Source organism: Aythya fuligula, chromosome 1, assembly GCF_009819795.1.
Source record: "Aythya fuligula isolate bAytFul2 chromosome 1, bAytFul2.pri, whole genome shotgun sequence".
Lineage (NCBI taxonomy): Eukaryota > Metazoa > Chordata > Aves > Anseriformes > Anatidae > Aythya > Aythya fuligula.
The window spans coordinates 140,524,213-140,543,851 of NC_045559.1; positions in this window are offsets into that span (position 1 = coordinate 140,524,213).

Here is a 19,639-nt window from a genome sequence, read left to right on the forward strand (position 1 = left end):
TGATTAATGTAGAGGACTTTGTGGATAACACTGTCAATGTTTTAGTCAATGAAGTAAAAACAGGAGATGACCACAATTTATACATTCTTTCTGACTTGGTTTCCAGACTGCTACTCTATTAAGATGATTCAGAGTTGTCCAAGTTTCATTTACCTTACTGATCACAAACAGTAACTTGTGACAGTCCAGCGACTCATTTCAGAGTCGCTCTTTCAGGACCTAATTGGGGAAATCAAGGTCAGTCAAGATCTGGTATCTTGAACTACACTCTTATGGAATTGGACTTGTTATTTCTGTTGTATGTACATGCCAAATCAAAGGTTTGATATTGCAGAGGTAGCTTTGTACATGGCATCTCATTCAAATCTATTAAAATAAGAGAGCCTAGCATACCATTTAGCTGTGTGAGCAAACCAGAGACCACTGGATTACTTCCATCTCCTTGGGAAAAGGATTCATTGGTTTTGCTTTGTTTTGTTTCGCAGTTTTCACAAGGAAGACATCAGCTCTCTTGGAAATAGATCGTCACGTGCCGAGCACAAGTATTATTTGGCGTATTGCCTGGAACTGAATTGATAATGTTTTTTTCTCTAAATTTCTCTATTGAAAGGCTTCTGAATAGTACAAAATATGTCTCTTTCATGCTCTGGTGTGTTTGCTGAAGATGTATAAAGCTCTTGGCAAGGGATGAGGAAGAAGTCAGGAGTTTTATCACTTCCTGACATTTTCATACCCATCCAAATAACTCCCTTCCTTTTCCATTTTTAAACAGGTTGTGGAATGACCTGACTCCCATTTCCTTACCAGGCTGCAAGAAACACGTGGGTTATTATTTTAAATTGTCTGCTTATTGAGTTTTCCTGTTTGTGACTTTCTCTGTTTAACACAGAGTGTAATTGCTGTTCATTGCAATAGGGGCATGGCCATAGCTTCAGCCACTACAGTCTCCAAAAAATCCTTTTGACATGCATCAACCAAACTTCAAAAAAGAAAAAGAGAGACATCTTAAAAATTCAATATACAACTATTGCTCTTTAATTTCCATTCCTTTGTATAGGGAGGCACCTAAGGTAAAAGCCTTTGTGTGAAAGGCTATCTGATGTTGTTCAAAAATCCCTTTTGAGATAGGGAGTCTACATACATACATGCTTGTGAACAAAAGCAGCTCATGGGCACTGTCCCACAAGTGTCTCCTCCACCTGCATGCTGCCTGGTACACTTCTGCCTCATATCAGCCAGCTTCTTCCCAGGAAATCCTTGGCTATGGTACAGGGACCAGCCCAGGCTAGGGATATTTCCCAGTCAGAAGTGAAGCTGAGAACACATTTTTGAAGGCAAAAAGAGCTATATGGAGAGAAACAGACAACCTGTTCTCTAGCCCATTAATTTATTTGTCCTGATATGACTGGGTGTGCAGGTGTTGAGAACACTTTTTGTTTTTATTGTGAAAGCTGGATTGTTTTATGGCAGAAAAGATAAAGGGACAGGGCAAAAACATGGCAAAAGATGAGAAATACAGCTTTAGATCCTGCAACATGATTCTCCTTAGACTGGAAAAAAATGTAACTTCTAAGTTGGGATGCAGAAAAGGTTTTGCACTTGTTCTGTGTTCTAACATAAAGCCATTCCCCAAACTCCACACCATTAATTAGACCAGTGTTAACCTGAAGGAAGATAAAGCACAATCTGCTTCTCTCTCGTGTACTGTAAGTTGATCCTTTGTAGCACTGATAAAGGATATGATAACTGTATTAATAGAATAGAATAGTTCAGTTGGAAGGAACTTTTGAAGACCATCTGGTCCATTAAGGTAGTCAAATGATGACCATGTTAAGATACACCCTTCTTAAGGGTGTGGTAAAGTAGACCAGTATTAGGCTATGAAGGCACAGAAGAGATTTTTGTTCAGCTTTCTCAGGTATGTACACAAACTCCTGCTAGGAGGGACTTACTTTGTTATCACATCTGTATTTTGTAGGCAGACTCTGCTTCTCTCACAAGGCTGAAGCAGGTTCTGGCAAACAGTGAAGTGGTGCCCATGTGGAGGTGCCTGCACTAAGAAGTGATGGCGTGCCTGGAAGCACACTCAGCAAGCAGTCTGGGGACACCTCCAGGCCCCCTATTCGAGCTAGGGCCGTGGAGCATGAAGAGAAAAAGAGCTCTGAGCCACTTTCCCCATTTTTGAAGCTGTAAGAGGATTGATGAAAAACTTAAAAGGGGAGTGAATGTAGTGATGATTTGGGAATCCTTTAGGCCTGCTGGCAATTTTTTTAGGCACCTAGGGAATTGTCCTCAAGTCAAATGCTATTGTTCACATCTAAAAATATGCGCAGCTTGAAAACAGAGGAAGGTGGTTTGGCAGCATCTTCTCTTTTCTCCCTGCCATACTTGAACCAAAGAGATAAGACAGGAATCTCCTACACATCCTTTTATTGTATTGTTTGTTTGGTTGGTTTGTTTTTTACAATTGGCTGGAAATGAGGGAGAGGAAGGCAAAGAGTTAGAGCCAACACCATCTCAGGAAGCTTCAAACAATCTTAACAGCTCATAATTTGATACACTTGGTGAAAACGACAATTTCCAACTTCTAAAAGATTTATAAGTATTTCTAAATTATAAATTATGCATGGGTTAATAAACTCTAAGACATGAAAGAGAGGAAAAGGATAAGGTGGGGAAGGAAAAGGGTGCTTAAGAGATGGGATGATGACAGGAGCTTCAAGCACATGTTTCAAGATTTAGCCAAAACAAATTGAGTACTGGCAATGGTACTGCATGATTTCAGTAGTGCCTATTATATTTTGGACTAATTCCTCACTGTTGAACAGCTGGATTTTATATTAGATTAAAATGATGTCATTTAATTAGATAATGGTATTGGCTAATGTGTCTTGCTGTAATTCTGGAAGAAAAATCTAGATTAAAATCACCATCATAGTTTATGTTTTAATTATGCAACTTTGGTGTTATGCTACCGGGTATACAAAGGAAGAGCTTTTGAACCTTTTTGAGAGGAGTTTTGCTCTCCTCCTGAGTTCAGACTAAGTGATGCCATTTTTCACACTTATCTCTTGTAAAATTAAGGTAAGAAAACATTTGTACTTGGAATTAGCTCATCTGGTTATTTACCTTTGACCCACTCAACATGAACAATGTACCACAGTCTGACCCGTAAGACAAGACCTCAAAAAGTGTTTCACGTCATGAAAGCACCATCTGTTTTTTCTAGCAAAGACTGTATGAAGAAAGCACTTATGCAAAAATACTGGTTTCTACTTAGTACTATGTAGAAGAAAAGTGTCCCATTGAGCCATCTTCGATAGAAAGTACAATCAAGCATCAAAGAAGGCAGAGGTATATCATTGAAACAGGTATAACGTCAATTGTATTTAGGACAGTGATACATAAAAGCATAGCTCCTGTGTTCTAAATTGGGCCAACTACCATTGCTAATTGGGTCAGCTAACCACAAGGGCACATGCTTCATTTCCTCTTCAGGCATGCCATTTGGTGGCTTCTCAGAAAGTTACAGCCTGTGTACTTTACAAAAATACTTTGAAACACACTCCAGAATAATTTATGTTCCTTTCACAGCCATTACTTTCCTTCTGTTCCATTTTCTGTGCCTTGCCTCAGTTATCTCCCCTTTTCTATTATCTTAATATATTTTTTTCGTCCTTTGTATGTTCATTTGTGACTTTATATTATTGTTATTTTTTACTATGATGTCTCTCTCAGTAACTTCTTTAGAATGATTTTTGGTTTCCAACTATTATTAATTATTTCTCTTCTGTGTTTTAATATACTTATCTGAGAAAGTTATGCACACATGACATTTCTTCAGTCATGTCCTCAATTCTTTGCCAGTTCAAATATACCTTTTCCCCTCTCCTTTTTCTATCAGGTTTGGCTACCTTGTCTAATTTGTTTAATCCAGCCCCACTGTTTTGGTCATTATGAGAAATTAGGAATATTGAAACCTAGATATCATAAAATATTAACTAGCTGAGTTGATTAACTCAGCTAGTTAATTAAATACATTTGACAATTATGAAAAGATGATGACAAATGTCAAACTCCTGTGCTTATAGGAAATGGAAATTTCCACAATACAGCATTCAGGAGAATCTTTTAAGGTTCAGCAAGGTTTTAAGGTTCAGCTCTGAAGATTTTGGCTTTACTGAACATACTCCATTGCTTTGTGGCTGTTGGTGCTGAACATACAGAACAAGTCTGTGGATCAGTCCACAGTCTAGGAATAAAATTGGTCATTGCCTAGACTAAATCTGTGTAAGGTTGGATTTGGAGCAAGTGTTTCATACTTAGGTAAGCAGTAAAAAGAAATAACAGAAAAGTGAGTGAAGTGGGTAGGAAAGACAGTCCGATAAAAAGAAATGTTTTTTGAGAGATTGTTTAGACAGGGAGACTGGCATTAGAGGTTTTTTTTTTTTTTTTCCTTTTTTTTTTTTCCTTTTTTTTTTTTTTTGTAGAAAGAAAGAAACAACACAGTCAGAATATGACAGGAGATGGATCTACATAGAGTGGGAGATGAAGAAATGGGTGTGAGATGGATAGGGTGGGGAGAGCAACTGCCAACAACCCCCAGAAATTATGTTTGTGAGAGTGTATGACAGGAATGGACTGTATATAGTGGCCAAATTCAACTGATGACCCTAAATAGCATCTCCCATGGCCACTGCTGGAGACGGACTGCTGAGCCAGGTGGGATGTGGTGTGGTCCAGTTGGGCATTGCTTTCATTCTCAGATATTGTGTGCAGCTCTGAGCTTCATGATTTAAAAAGGATATTAAGATATTTGAATGACTCCAGAGGAGGGCAGCAAAGCAGGTAGAAGGGCTGGAAGGCACGTGCTGTGAGGAGAGGCTGAGGACACCAGGACTGTCCAGCCTGGAGAAAGGAGGCCAAGAGATGACCTCAGTGCTCTCTGCAGTGTCCTGAGGAGGGGAAACGCAGAGGGAGGTGCCGGTCTCTGCTCCTGGGGCACTGGTGACAGGACAAACGGGAACGGCACAGAGCTGTCCTGGGGGGGTCAAGCTGGGCATTAGGAAAGATTTCTTTCCCATGAGGGTGGTCAAACCCTGGAATGGGATTCCTAGAGAGGCGATTGATTCCCCATGCCTGTCAGTGTTCAAGAGGCATTTGGACAATGCCCTTAATAAAATGCTTTAACTGCTGGTTAGCCCTGATGGGGTCAGGCAGTTGGACTCAGTGGTCTTTGTAGGTTCCTTCCAAATGAATTATTCTTGTGTAGTCTAGTCTAGACTAGTCTATTATCAAGAGTAAGTTTATCAAGATCACAAAACAAATAATTCAAAATTATTTGTTTCTTAAAGTTGCTTATGCATTTTTTTTTCCTATGCATGTGTTATAATTATTTGTTGTACATTGTAGGAAGACTTCAGCTCTGTTAGTAAGAAAGAAGGTGCTGTCTTTTAATCATCATCTAGTCAGGACATTTTTTCTCCCCAGTAACTCAAGGATCATCCTCATGCTTTATCTTCTCTTCAAGTCCAGATCATAAAATATTTGTCTCTACATGTACCTTTTTTTTTTTTTTTTCCTAGTACTGACTTTTCAATCAAGTTATTTTACATAGCAAGCTCGTGCTATAAATTTAGTCAGGACAAGGCTGTGTGTTGAATACAGTTTTTACTTATAGCTGCCAACAAAACTGACAAAGAAAAAAAGGACACACCATAACTCTAAAACTTACATGTGACAGGTATCTTGTCATCAAGAGACTAAATACTTTTGAACAATGAAAACTAGGAAAGGCCAACAGAGGGTGAGATGTATCAAAGTCAGGGAATAAAAGTGTTTGCCATCTCTTCAGAATGGGAGATGCACAAGAAATACGAAAATGGGAATGAAAAGGAGCATCTGCCCATGGGTCCCAGCTGCTACTCCTTGTATGGGTCACGTTCACTTTGAGTATGTGGGCCAGACACAGGTTGCCCCAGAGTATAGCATAGATGTGAACTAACATGTATCTGTTGTAGATACCCTGTTTAACCCAGACTGCCAAATATTATTAGATATCTGAAAATGTGGAACAAAAGAAGTGATGAAATTTTCAATAGAAAATATTCTTTTTTTTTTCCAGTGGAAAACAACTTTGCAATACCTGCAAATGCTGATGCTGCTTTATTCTTTGTCACTACTACTTTGTTCTCCCTTTACTGAGTGTTGCACGGAGAGGCAGGAAGCCTGGCAAACCACAGAAGTGTAATCACAATGTGCTGGTACCATATGAGCAATTTTCCAGAAGCAGCCTAAGCTGCTGTAGGGTTGCACTGATTGATGCGATGTACTATCTTTGGTGTAGCAGATATTATTGCCTTTGTGTAACTTAGCTTGTAGCTGAAAAGCTTGTGAATTCAAAAAATCAGTGTCCTAGTGATCTTACAATTTCACTTTTACATTTACATTGAGGAGTTGTTTTCTCTGTAGTCTACTTTTTTTTTTTTTTTTTTTCTTCTAGGTTTTCAAAAATATTTGTAATCAATAAAACATTTTTCTGAATGTAAGCAATTTCCTTTGAAAATCATTAGCACTAAACAAAACTGGTGACCATTTCAGCATTGCAACAAGTGTGGGTTCCCACAGGAGGCTCTTTCAGCAACTTGCATTATCAGGATGAAACAACTGTTTTTTTAAGCACCAAAACTGCTGTCCAGCTTACCTCAGTGTAGGCTTTCCTAAGAATGTTTGTCAAAGACTCTTTCCAGTGGCAGCCATTGCAATCAAAACACACTGGGAAAAGATACCTTTCAAATGCATCTGATTTGTAAATAGAGCATGTTTTGGCCAGTTTTCTTGTAAGCTGTTATAATTGGTGTGCATTAGGCTGTGAAAAAACTGGATCTACTTACTTTAATGCCAGGAATAGAAACATAATCTTTGTCAGGGACATGGTGCTTGCATTTCTGTAAAGTGCTTTGCAGATTTGGCCAATTTCGAAATTGCTATGTATTTCATCTCACCCGTGGCCATATTTGCTGAGTGTTAGAAGATAAAGAGTTTGGATATTTTTTTTTTTTTTTTATGGTTGTTCTGTCTGATTTCTGTCCATGCTCTGGGAGCTCAGTTTCTGTGCCATGCGAAAGGAAGTGTTACGTTATTGCAACATCTTCTACGCAAGTCATTGACGCTATATCTTTCCAGAATATCTCGAAAATTCTGGGTCCTAACCACTGTAGATATCAGCATAAGGAATTTGAGGAGGCAGCCTGTGCCTGCTCTTTTTCAAGCCAGCTGGGACCATGGGCTGTTTTTTCCCAGATATGAGGGTGCCTCTGAAAGCTACTCTAAGCTGTAGCTCCTTTGGAGTGGTCTATTAGGGCCACCAGGTGACTCTGCTTTGGTTGTTCTTTTTCTTCCACTATTCTTGGAAGAAAGAATCCACTATTTTTCTTCCACTATTTTTCTTCCACTGTTTTCTTCCACTTCCCTTCTCTGCTCTGGCTTCCCTAATGGCTAGGGTGGCCAGAAATGTTCACAATGTTGTCAAAAGCAGGAACTTACCCAACATGAAGTCTCTTGGATGGGCAGGAAGCCTTCTCTGTGTGCTGCACAGCGCATGAACCGAGCTCCTTCCCCTCCCTGCCACTTGTGTTTATATGTATTGGTAAGCAATGTCTCTGAGTTAGCATAAAAATACACGTCAGATTTGAAATGTTTCAGTAAATTGAAATGTGGCCTTGAAAAACTGTTCTTGAAGAAAGCAAAACAAACTCTGAGAAATTTCTACCAAGTGAAACAACACAGGAAAATCCCAGTTTTGTAACCTATTGGAGCTGTGTGCTTAACTTTCTAAAAACAGAGAAAAGGTCTGATCTGCAATAAGATATATGCCAGAGACAGCTCAGCTAATGTATGGATTTGTCTTCTTTCCCTTAGCTCTGTTCTTTCTCTTGCACTCCTTTGTGTCCTTTGCCTCATTTGCTCCTTCTCCCCAGTACGCTGTCATTCTGAAACCAAGTGCTGCATTGCTGCTGAGCAACATGGCACAAACACCTCACAAACGAAGGGTGGGGAAATAAAGGCAGGACTTACTGATGAATCATGTAAACAAAAATTATTTTTTCCAGCTTGCCTACATGTAGTGTGCATTCCCGCCCCCAGTATATCCTGTTTAAGAAAATAAAATAACAATAATAAAAAAAGCATGGGACTGTGGTCTGATTTCTTTTCCCTCCTTCAGGCTTCTTAAGAAGAGCAAGAAGCTGAAATCGGAAGGAAGCAAAGCTCACTCATCATCTGGCAGAGCAAAAGATACTGGGAGAGTTCAGAGCTCAGAACTGCTTCTCCCATATGATCCAGGGATGGATGAGATGCTGCCTCCCATGATATCACCTTCCCAGCTCTCCAGAAAGTGGCTAGAGACCTGGTAAGGGTGGATGGGGTTGGAGGGAACCAATGGCTACATTAAGTAGAACGTTTTTCTGCATCCCAAACAAGAATCAAATACAAACCCAGTTGTTTTTGTCCTTTTTATTCACTTTCAAACTCTGCTTAGCACTCCCGAGAGGTTAATATCATCAGTTTAATAGCTTAAACTACTATCAGCTCAAGCTACTGGTTTGACACCAGTTAAATGGTAGTGTCTAATTCAGGTTTTGTGCCTCCTCTTGTGATCAGACATTCTGGTCACCCACATTAAGATAATCCCCCCTCAGATGGTGAATTAGCATCAGGCTTAGACAATGTCCCAAAGGAGGAACTGTTGAGGTGGCTCACGTCTTGCTCTCTGTATTCTGCTTTCTCTGGCTGTATTGCTCAATCCCACATGCTTGGACCTTTCCCATCTCATTACAACTTCTTCTAGCTGGAGAAACATCAAGGCTGCTGCCATCAGTGGTGAACGGGGTGACTCTGAAGTTGTTATTGTGTCTTCAAAAAGAGTTAAATCAGCAAAAGGTCATTTCATAATAGCAGTAAAAGACAGCAGTTATTGTTCAATGCAACATATTGACTGGTGGCTTAACAGGTGACATTCTCACCCAAGCTTTCTTTGCAAAAGGAAACATAAAAAACACTCCAAACAAACCTACGTCAATGACTTGATGTTCTTTAAGCCACTTTGGGTCCTGTAAGTAAGGTTAGGCTCCCTCTAACAATAGTTGTTCCTGCTCTGTACCCCTGATTATTTAACAGCTTTTGATGCTTCCAGTAGACAAATAGTAACACCCTGTTCCCCTAATCCATAGAACTCTGTTGCTTTAAAGCGAACAAGAAATGGGAAAAATAACAAAGCTCCATGACAATTTCTCACTCTCTAGCTCTACTTGCATGCAAAACTATGGTTAACCTCTGAGTCAAAGCTCTGGCTACTGTTTGTATCTCTTCACTCCCTTACCACAGCAGCACAATGACACTTGAATGACTGATTTTTATTAGGAATCCAGTTCTAACATTTGCCATAAACTTCTTAAAGCTCTTGGTTGCTCTTTTGCAAGGGATAACAAGGAAGCTTTTCTTTACGTGCAAGCACTACCTTACTTTACTTTATAATAGTGTTTCACTTCACTTTTTTCAGCCTTTCTTCTGAACATATCCTCAGAAATCTGGCCACCAGCTTAAATACAAGTTGGTGGTTTTAGCTTACTAGCTGGATTTCCTTCCCCAAATCCTCCTTACTTCCACTCCTTTCTCCCTCCTGATGCAAAGTTTTTACCATTCACACAGCATTATAGCATCTTTTTCAAAAGGCTGTCTTGGACTCTCCCTAGTACATGCAGGTCTTGTTTGATTTTCCTCTTCTCTTCTTTACACAAATCTGGCTATTCCAATGCACTTCCAAGGTTGAAGACACAGGCTAGGACAGTAATATTTTCTATATAAATAAAATCATCAAAACATAAAGAGGCTGCTATCTCAGAACAAGGGAACAAACTGCATTGTTTCCCTTGGAAGACCATACGGAGAGTCCTCATGCATTGCTAATGTTCTTCTTGTCCTCCTATACAAATACTTCTTCATAACACATTTTAGTTTTACATGTATTACATTCTGTTGTGGGCAAAGGTGTACATTATAGCTGTTTGACCACTGCTTTGGTATTGGTAAGCTCTGTTAAAAAGGCAAAGGGCACTAGAATAAGAAACCTGTATAATTAAGGGAACTCAAGCATTTGAATCTTGAACTGTTACTTCTTACAGTGTTGATTTAATTGCCACACTTTTCAGTAGAAAGGTCTAAGTGTTTAAGGGGAAAATGTAGGGTGCCGGTAGACAGTAAGAATGGCAACAGCCTTCTTACACTATCACCATATATTGTGCCTGACATCTCATGATAAAATCTCCAGATATATTGGGGGCAAGTCAAATTATTTGAAATATTTTTAGATGGTGTCAGTATGAATTACTTGAACTTGAGATGCATGTGGGATATATGTCCTCTTTTGTTTCTAAAGCTTGTACAATATAGGAACCTGGTACTTAAATTCTCTGTGGGGAGTAAACTGTCTTGATATCATGAAAAGGAGAAGAAAAGAAGAAGAAAATATTTAGTATATGTTCTTAAGTTTAGCCTTAACTCTTCTCTCCGAAAGAGAGGTATTATGAAAGGCAATGAGCACAGCACATTCTCTCAGTTTGTTTGTCCATTGTTCGATCACTCTGGATAACCCCCCTGTGTTTATCTAGCAGCATCTGAAAGGGCATACTTGGTCTTGCAGGTCCTTATGAACTCTGGACATAAGTGGAGGACATAAGATGCCACACAACATAGTTATGGTCTCCACAGGCTGGGAAGCTGGTCTGGAGGATGGTCCTGGTAGGAACTATAAGATGTAGTATTAGGTAACCTTGATCTCCTAATCTCCTTGCTGAATAGGCTTTATGGTTTCATCTCCATAGTGCAGACTAAGCACATCTTGCATCTTTTGTGCTCCTATCCCTGCTCTATTTCATCTCACATCAAAATGGATGTTCTGAGAGTCCAGCTGTGTAACCACCTCTTCAGACAGAGAAATCACATGCAATCCAGAGAAAAGGCAAGGACATAGGGAACACATGGAAATCCAGAGAAAGAGTGAATGTGATTTCAAAATATTTCAAAACAAACTTAACCTATTCTGGAGCACAGCATTTCAATGTGACATCTGTTGTTGTATTTATTGTGGGCGGGAAACTGGTTATGATTACCAAAACCCAGGCAAAATATAATCTGTAGCCCAATAATTCAATGAATACACCAGCAATATTTCACTCTAGCTTCCATATCCCAAGTCAGCAGCTAGCACAGGAAAGCAAGGACCATGGGAACAGAAGCGACTACTTGGGCAAAAGGGTACACAAAATATTTTTATTTTTACTCACTTACCATGGTAGTCCTTAAGTATGGAAAAATGAAGAAATTTTAATGAAATTCAACACAAGAGCTCTCTGTGGCTCTGTGCCTATTGAAAACAACAATACTGTGGGTTTTTCTTCTTCTTCTTTTTATTTATTTATTTATTTATTATTATTATTTTAATTCCATCTCCAAAGTGCCATTCAATAGCTGTGGTCCAAAGGAGTTTTATACCAATGAAAACACACAGAATGAATGTCTCCATAGTGCCATTCAAAAGCTGCGGTCCAGTTGAGTTTTATACCAATAAAAACACAGAGAATGAATGGCTCCAGAGGAGAAAGCATAATGCTAGTGTTAGCTGGGATTGCTTAACACCACTGTCTACATTTTCCAATTCATTTTTAAGGATTTCGCTGACAGAAAACCAACTCATAAACTACTTGTGTATTCCACATTATTGTTTACTGTCTTTTGGCTGAGGAGTATGCTGGCTCTCCAAGCAAAGGAAAATTTTAGTGAAGAATAAACACAGCTACTGCAGGTACTTTGGGAAGCAACAAAAAATTATTAGTTCAAAACATAATGCAACCGCTGAGAGAAATTGTCTTCTCTTCTGTATCATGATCCAATATAATAAATAAGTGAATTAAAAAATGCATAAAATGCATTATAGATGCTGCAGGCTGTTTAGAAAGGTCTGAGGACAGGATTAATCTCTTGCATTGTAGACATCCACAGCACAGAGAAATGTCTATGGCTGAACCAGTCACCTGGCTCTGTGCCTGGTGACAGGAGTGCAGCTTGTCTCATTTTCAAGCAGAGGGTGACCTCCCTGTGACTCTTGCTGACCACAGTTGGAGCCTGTGCTGAGATGAACTCTACGTTCCGAGTGCTCAAGTGAGGCATTTTGAAAGCCCAAGGGACCTACAGACCAAAAGTCCCAAGGAGCTTGCCCTGAAGGGAAGTTTATGTAGCACTGGGGAATAGGAAGAAAGTAAAACCAAGTATAGCAGTGTGGCAGTGGGACACTTGGACACCTTGACAATAAGGAGGTTGGAGACTGTTTTAATTTCTGCTGAGTGTTGTAAGACAAGGATAGGATTTAGGAGAAGCTGTTGTGCTGTAATGAATTAGTCTCCTTGTGGTAAGATAAGAGAGAATTGCAAGGCTACTCTTAGAAGGTCTGAGCTAATGTTTGTGTTTGAAAGACATGTGGAAAGGAAAGAAGCAAAAAACATCCGTTAGTGTTATGTGTTGTGAATACTGCCGATGACTAAAAGCCTACTGAGAAAAAAATAGGTGTGTCCTGATTGATGTGCTACAATGAATGACAGGGATGCTACAGGGAGGGCCCTGTAACAGGTAAGCTTTGTTTATATACGGGAACTGCAATGAAGCTGTGCCTCATAGGCTTTAAATCTGTCCGTTTTGATGGTGAAACAATTTTGGTTTCAGCTAATATGCTGGCACTGAGCAAAAGCTATGGCATGACACAACCATAGCTGTCTTCCGCTATGAAAGTGTTTGTGTTTAGTTCTTTCCACATGTACCACTAATTAGATGACTGAAATCAAGTTTCTGCTTCTTGTTTATAATCTGTTTCTTTTGTCCTTCCTCTTTTCCTTTGGCTCCTCGTTTTGTAAGCTAGATGGTTCAGGGTGGGTACACAGTGACTGTGAAGAAAAATCTGTGTCAATAACTACATTTTGGACTTTATAACAAGTATTAAATAGCAGATAGATGTTATTAATATAGAATACATAGAAATTCTATTAATATAGTATTAATACAAACCCAATAATAAGAATATTCATGAGCCATTCTCCCCAGGGAGCCTGAAAGTACCAAATTTTTTGAGTAAGGGAGCATGTTGTAATACTGGTTGCATTCACCACCCCAGACTGTTTGGTCTTTTCCTAAAAGTTCTTTGCAATTAGGCTAGCACTGGATCTCTATTCAGTTTGTACACAAAGCTTCTGAGGACTAATTAATTAAAAGCTACTAACAAGGGGAGTACTAATTATTTGTTATGACACTTTAGCAAAGTCAATGGCTTAAGCTGGCATAGAGTTAATTTTCTGCCTAATAGATGGTATGGTGCTTGGATTTATGGTTTTGGATTTGTGATGACAACAGATTTGATAACACCCTGATGTTTAGTTGCTGCAGAGCAATGCTTACTGAGGGCCAAGGACTATTCATCTTCTTGTGGTGCCCTGCCAGCAAGGAGGTTGGGGGTGCACCAGGAGCTGGGAGGGGACACAGCCAGGACAGCAGGCCCAGGCTGACCAAAGGGATATTCCATACCACATGGTGTCATGCTCAGCAATAAAAGCTGGGGGAAAGAAGGTGGAGTAGGGGATGTTCAGAGCGATGGCATTTGTCTTCTCAAGAAACTGTTACATGTGATGAGCCCTGCTTTTCTTGGAAGTGGCTGAACATCTGCCTGCAGATGGGATAACATGAAAGAATTCCTGGTTTTACTTTGCTTGTGCATGCAGCTTTGGCTTCATCTAGCAAACTGTCCTTATCTCTACACAATTCTGTCCCCCATCCCACCCGAAGAGAGTAAGCAAGTGGCTGTGTGGTGCTTAGCTCCCTACTGAGGTGAAAGCATAATAAGCAACAAGGTGAGAAAACAGAAAAATCAAAGCTTTTGAAACAACTCAGGGATGATACCAACAGAGGACATCTGGAAATGCATACAGCAGACAGAAAATTGACTGCTTGGCAAACATCAAAAAGAAGTCGAGTACTCTGCTGTGTCCCTGGAAGCATTTGAGGCAGCATTTAACACAGTGATTTGTGTTCAGCCATTTAGAACTCAGCCCTATGTAAGACAATAAACTATTCTCCAAAAGGAAAGGGTTCATGCTCCAGTCATGGGAAATCCATTTCTGTTGAGTACTAATTATTTTATTTTGTCATGTGCATTATCTTCCACACAGCTAATACTTTGATTTTTTTTTTTCCTTCAAGAAATATCATAGCTCAGGCAAAAATAGTTCAGTATTTATTTTCCTACATCTCTTGCTGTTTTGAGGCCACAGCTTTTACAAGTGGTAGGAGAAAGCAACAGTACTGTCATTTTTACCTGCTTCTGAGGCAACTAATCCTTCTAACCTGGGCTGAAATTACCAATAAACCTTAGCGTCTCTTGGGACAGAGGTTTATTTTTTCAAAGCTCAATCTAACACAGGTTACTGCTCCCAAAGATCTTTTCAATCGCCATATTTCAGAGTCTGCTCTAATTTTGTGCATCTTTTTTTTGCACTTTCCTAGCAATGTAAAGAAAATTTATTTTGTATATGCATTTCCTCAGGCCAATTTGTTGCTCCAATTTGCTTTTTTTTTTTTTTTTTTTTTTTTTTTTTTTTGTTCATATAATTTAGTGGTTTTCTAGCAAGGGACTAGATAACCTGATTATAGACATTCAGACATTGTATGCTTTGTGCAGACTTTATTGTGTGCTGCCTCTTTCTGGCTGGGTAAAAAGGCTAAATTAAGGATTCTTTTGCTCACAGTTCTAGGTTCCTTTTAATCACATTGCCCTTTATTGTATATTTTTTAAGAAAAATTTCTGAGGGTACATGTTATGTAGGAAATTCCAAAATCAGAAGCTAGACAGCCGCTTCATAACAGCAGATAGATAGTAGTCATTATAGCTGAGGGCATTTCAAACTCGTGCTAGCTGGATGTGAAGGATAAATTACTGCATCCATCTTAAAGACCTCATTGCAAATTAGTTACAGCCATTTCAGTTGCACTTCTGCTGTCTCCAAGAGCTTTAACCCACAAAGCAGGATAAGATCTTGAGGTGGCTGTGTGTCAGAGATATAGTTGTGAAACTTGATTTTAATTTCACTGAGTCACCTACTGGCTAGTGAAGCCATCACTTTCTTTGGCATTTGGTGAGTTTTGTTACTGCCAGCATATGGGCTCCACCTCAAGGAAGTGGAGGGAGACCAAAAATAACCCTGAAGTTATTTCGAGATATGCCTTGAGAACTGCTTCAGTTCAAACCAGAACTATTGAGTTAATGTCAGTAACACAAGCACTACTGATTTGTTTAAGTGTAATTGGTAGAGCCAAAAAAGCAGGGATTTGGACCTGCTTATTGTGGTGGGTTAAACTTGGTTGGGCAGCAGGTGCCCACCGAGCTGCTCTCTCACTTCCTCTCCTCAGCAGGAAGAGGGGGAAAATACGATGAAAAAACTCATGGGTTGAGATAATGACAGGGAGATTGCTCACAGATTACCATCATGGGCAAAACTCTTAACTTCGGGAAGACTGATTTTCATTATTGCCAATTAATAACAACGGAGTAGAACAGTGAGAACTAAAAAAGTGAAACGAAACAAAACAAACAAAATCCACCACCAGCAACTAACTAAAAGCATCTCCCACAGTCCATCTTCTTTCTAGGCTCATCTTCATTCCTGATCCTTCCACCTCCTTCCCCGGTGCAGCATAGGGGAATGGGGGCTGTGATCAGTCCCCAATGCTTCATCTTCGCCACTCCTTCACGGTCACTCTCTGCCCCTGCTCCATGAGGGGTCCCTCCCACGGGATGCCGTCCTTCCCAAACTGGGCCTGCGGGGGCTGTTCACAGGCAGCAGCTCTTCAAGAACTGCTCCCACATGGCTCTGTACCACGGGGTCCATCCCCCAGGAGCAAACTGCTCCAGCACGGGTCCCCCACGGGTGGGTGGCAGCTCCCCCCAGACCCCTGCTCCTGCGTGGGCTCCTCTCCACAGGCTGCAGCTGTGGCCCGGGGCCTGCTCCTGCGGGGGCTCTCCATGGGCCACAGCCTCCTCCAGGCCACATCCACCTGCTCCACCAGGGGCTCCTCCACGGGCTGCAGCGTGGAGATCTGCTCCGTGTGGGACCCATGGGCTGCAGGGGGACAGCCTGCTCCACCAGAGGCCTCTCCACTGGCCACAGGACAATCTGGAGCACCTGGAGCACCTCATTCTCTGACAATGCCTGCGGAGTTGTTACTCCCACATTTTCCATGCTCCTCTCTCTTACAGCTTTTGTGCAGGACTTTTTGCCTTTTCCTAAATACATTATCACAGAGGCCCACACAGCGTTGCCCCATGGCTCAGCTCTGGACAGCTGTAGGTCTGTTTTGGAGCCAGCTGGAGCTGGCTTTTATATGAAATGCATGGTTCCTGGTGTCTTCTCACAAAGGCAACCCCTGCAGCCCCTCTATTGCCAAAACCTTGACATGTAAATGCAATACACCTAGTGGGAATGAACAAGGCTATAGCGTTTCTGCATGCTAAAGACAAAAAGAAAAAAAATCACCAGCAATTCTCAGCATTCTTCTCAGGAGGCAGGGAAAACAGTCACAGAAAAGATAAGGCAGAAGCATCCTGTCATCCTGTAAGGACATCCACAGTGATATGCATTTATAGGAGTGGATGGGGAGAGAAAGGTGCTTCTAGCTCTGCTTGCATTCCTGGTTAAGAGTTGCAACTGCAGTCACACCATTGCAGAGACCTTCTCCACATTAGCTGCAGTTGCACATGGAAACATGTGGAACTGATGAAAAATCTTCCATCTCCTTTGAAAAGAAAATTAAAATATCTGTTTTTATTCTAAACAAGATTCCAATTACTAAAGCTGTGTTTTGAGACATGCGGTGTGTTCAGGTTTTTCACTTACTTAAAATGTCATTTTGAGATCAGTTGCTCTAACCAGTATAAATTTGCTCCAAGTGCTGACAGATATATCTGATCTTTGCTTTGCATGGAAATGCTGGACAGCGTGACTGAACAAGTCCGAACACATGAAAATATGTTTCAGATTACTGCTGCGTGTACAAAGCAGGTTTGACGTGTCCTTGAAGTAGCACTAAAAGCACTCTTGTGAGGGCAATGTTACGCCTTTTTGCTTCAGTTGCAAATCTGTATTACTGAGTCTCAGTTTGAACTTTGGACTTGGTTGAGTATTCTGCACTAAACAGAAAATCAACGACTCATACATTTAAGATCTTCTAGAATGAGCACCCTGGTAGGCACAAGCTCTGATGCTGTGTTGAAACAGGTATGTTCAGACTGCAGAAACTGAGAACTGGTTTGTGTTTTCAAAGATCTATAGCTTTTGGTGCTACAGCAATCTGTAGCATGACTTAACTCAGTGTACATAGATACTTTGGCATAACTTTGTCTTTCTTGATTTCTTTTCACATTATCCTACTTTAAGCAACAAGTCCAAAGCGTCCCGTGGAGAACTTCAGTGGACCTACCAGGAATACCTTTGAGTTACCAAATGTGATAGCCATCAATTCCCACATCAGTGATAAGATGAGTCAAGTGCTGTACCTTTCAGGACCAATGGGAACTAGTTACTGTATTACTCTGAAGTTCAACCTGGCCAGATACTCCAAGATACTGAAGGACACAAACCTCTGTCCAGTTTCTTGATGCTGACTGATTCCTGAATAATGAAGTCTTACTAGCAGCAACTTGGCATCTGCCCAGAGGTCTGAGCCCTGAAACATGCCCCAGACACATGCAGTTGGAAGCAACGAGAGGCTTTTTCCAATTACGTGAGCTCAGTGCCACAGTATATTCTCATGATTGACTGTATAATTGGGGTAACAGGCTGGGTTGTACAACTCATGAGGGAAAACAGTTATACATTAGGATAAGAACAGACTTTAGCGAAATTATTCTTTTCTAACTGCAGTCCTACTAGATGTTTCATGATAAATTCATCTTCAACACTCAGGAAACTCTGGGAAACATCCTCTGCTCTAAGAAAGACGCATACTTTGCCACTGAATCACTGCTTGGCAGTACGGACACTTGCGTGCGTTCTTTCAGAATTGTACTTTTGGTTCCACATGATTAGTTTCTCTATAATGAATGACAGTCAGTACTTTGGATTTTTTACTTTAGAAGAGTGGTTTTGACAGATATGAGATACCACAATTATGGAAATAGTGATGCATGACAGATTCTAGAAATGACTACTTCATCTTTCAATATGTAGGTGTTACTCTTTCTATGAGACTGATGGGTTTCTGGCATCCTCCGTATTCCCTGGCTTTCCTGCTTGTTGCCAGCTACTGGGAGAGACTTCTTTCTCTGAACCCTCACGAGTCACCAACTTTCAAACTAGTTGTGCAGCTTAGTTGGAAGCATTGCTATCATCCTTTGGACATTGTGGAATGATGTATTGCACAAATGGCCACTCACAACACCCTAGTATCTTTGTTCTTAGGATTGCTATAGCCTATGAAATGAATGTTTCAGTGTTAGCCAGTCACCTTAACATCACCCTTGAGTCAAGAAAAGGCAAAAACAGATTAAAATATTCCTTAAAATATTCCATTAAAATATTCCATTAAGATATTCCATTAAAATATTCTCCCGTGAAGGCAAAAGCAGATTAAAATATTCCTTCAACAGAGCTAAAATAAATAGGAGAGTTTGCAAAGGTTTATAAACACACAGGCAACAGGAAAGATCTACCCATCTACCCATCTACCTCATAAGGGTTCATCTCACCCTTTATATCATCCAATAAGCTGATCAGCATTTCATGGCTTTCCTTTTTGACACCTCCATGGCTCAGAGAAGCTCTTCATCCTAAAATTGTCAACACAGAAGAAGCCCTGTAGGACAATCCCATCTTTTCTGTAATTAGTGTTAATGAAACCAAGAGACAAGTAATCTAGCCCTTTCTCCCAAAAAAAGACTAAGCTTCCCGTTTTGGAAATGGCAATGGTTCTGTAAGTCTGGAACAGAGGATCAGCTGTGCCATTTAATAATTTAAAATATTCCTTCCCACACTTTTCTAATCCCTTAACAAGTCCCTTCACACTGTTTTGGGAATGGCTCAAACCCAAAGGGGAACTTTCTTTTTATGTTACGTTTTTATAATTCATCTTATGAATGCTTACTTCATCTGGAATCTCAATGGAGTTAGTGTATGTAGAAGGTTTTGAATAAAAGCAGAGATGGGAATAAGCGGTCACTGAGTACCTTGCAGTCAGGTTTTTGAGGAGTGACCAAAATCATGTTGGTTGGAATCAAAATGAAGGAGGCTGAGTCAAATTCAAGGAGGAGAGGACACTGAATTGAAAAATATGGGCAATTAAGTGATTCCAGAGGAACTTTTCCCTGTTTGGAAAAAAATTACATTTTTATGTTTGAACGTGCTTAATTTCAACCATCGAAGTAAGGAATGAGAACTTCTATAAAGTTACTACCCAAATCCAGACAGAAAAAGCTAATTGTTTGAACTGGAAGAGTGATGCCCTGACACAGCAGAAGGGACAGACGACCGAACAGGACAAAAAATAGACA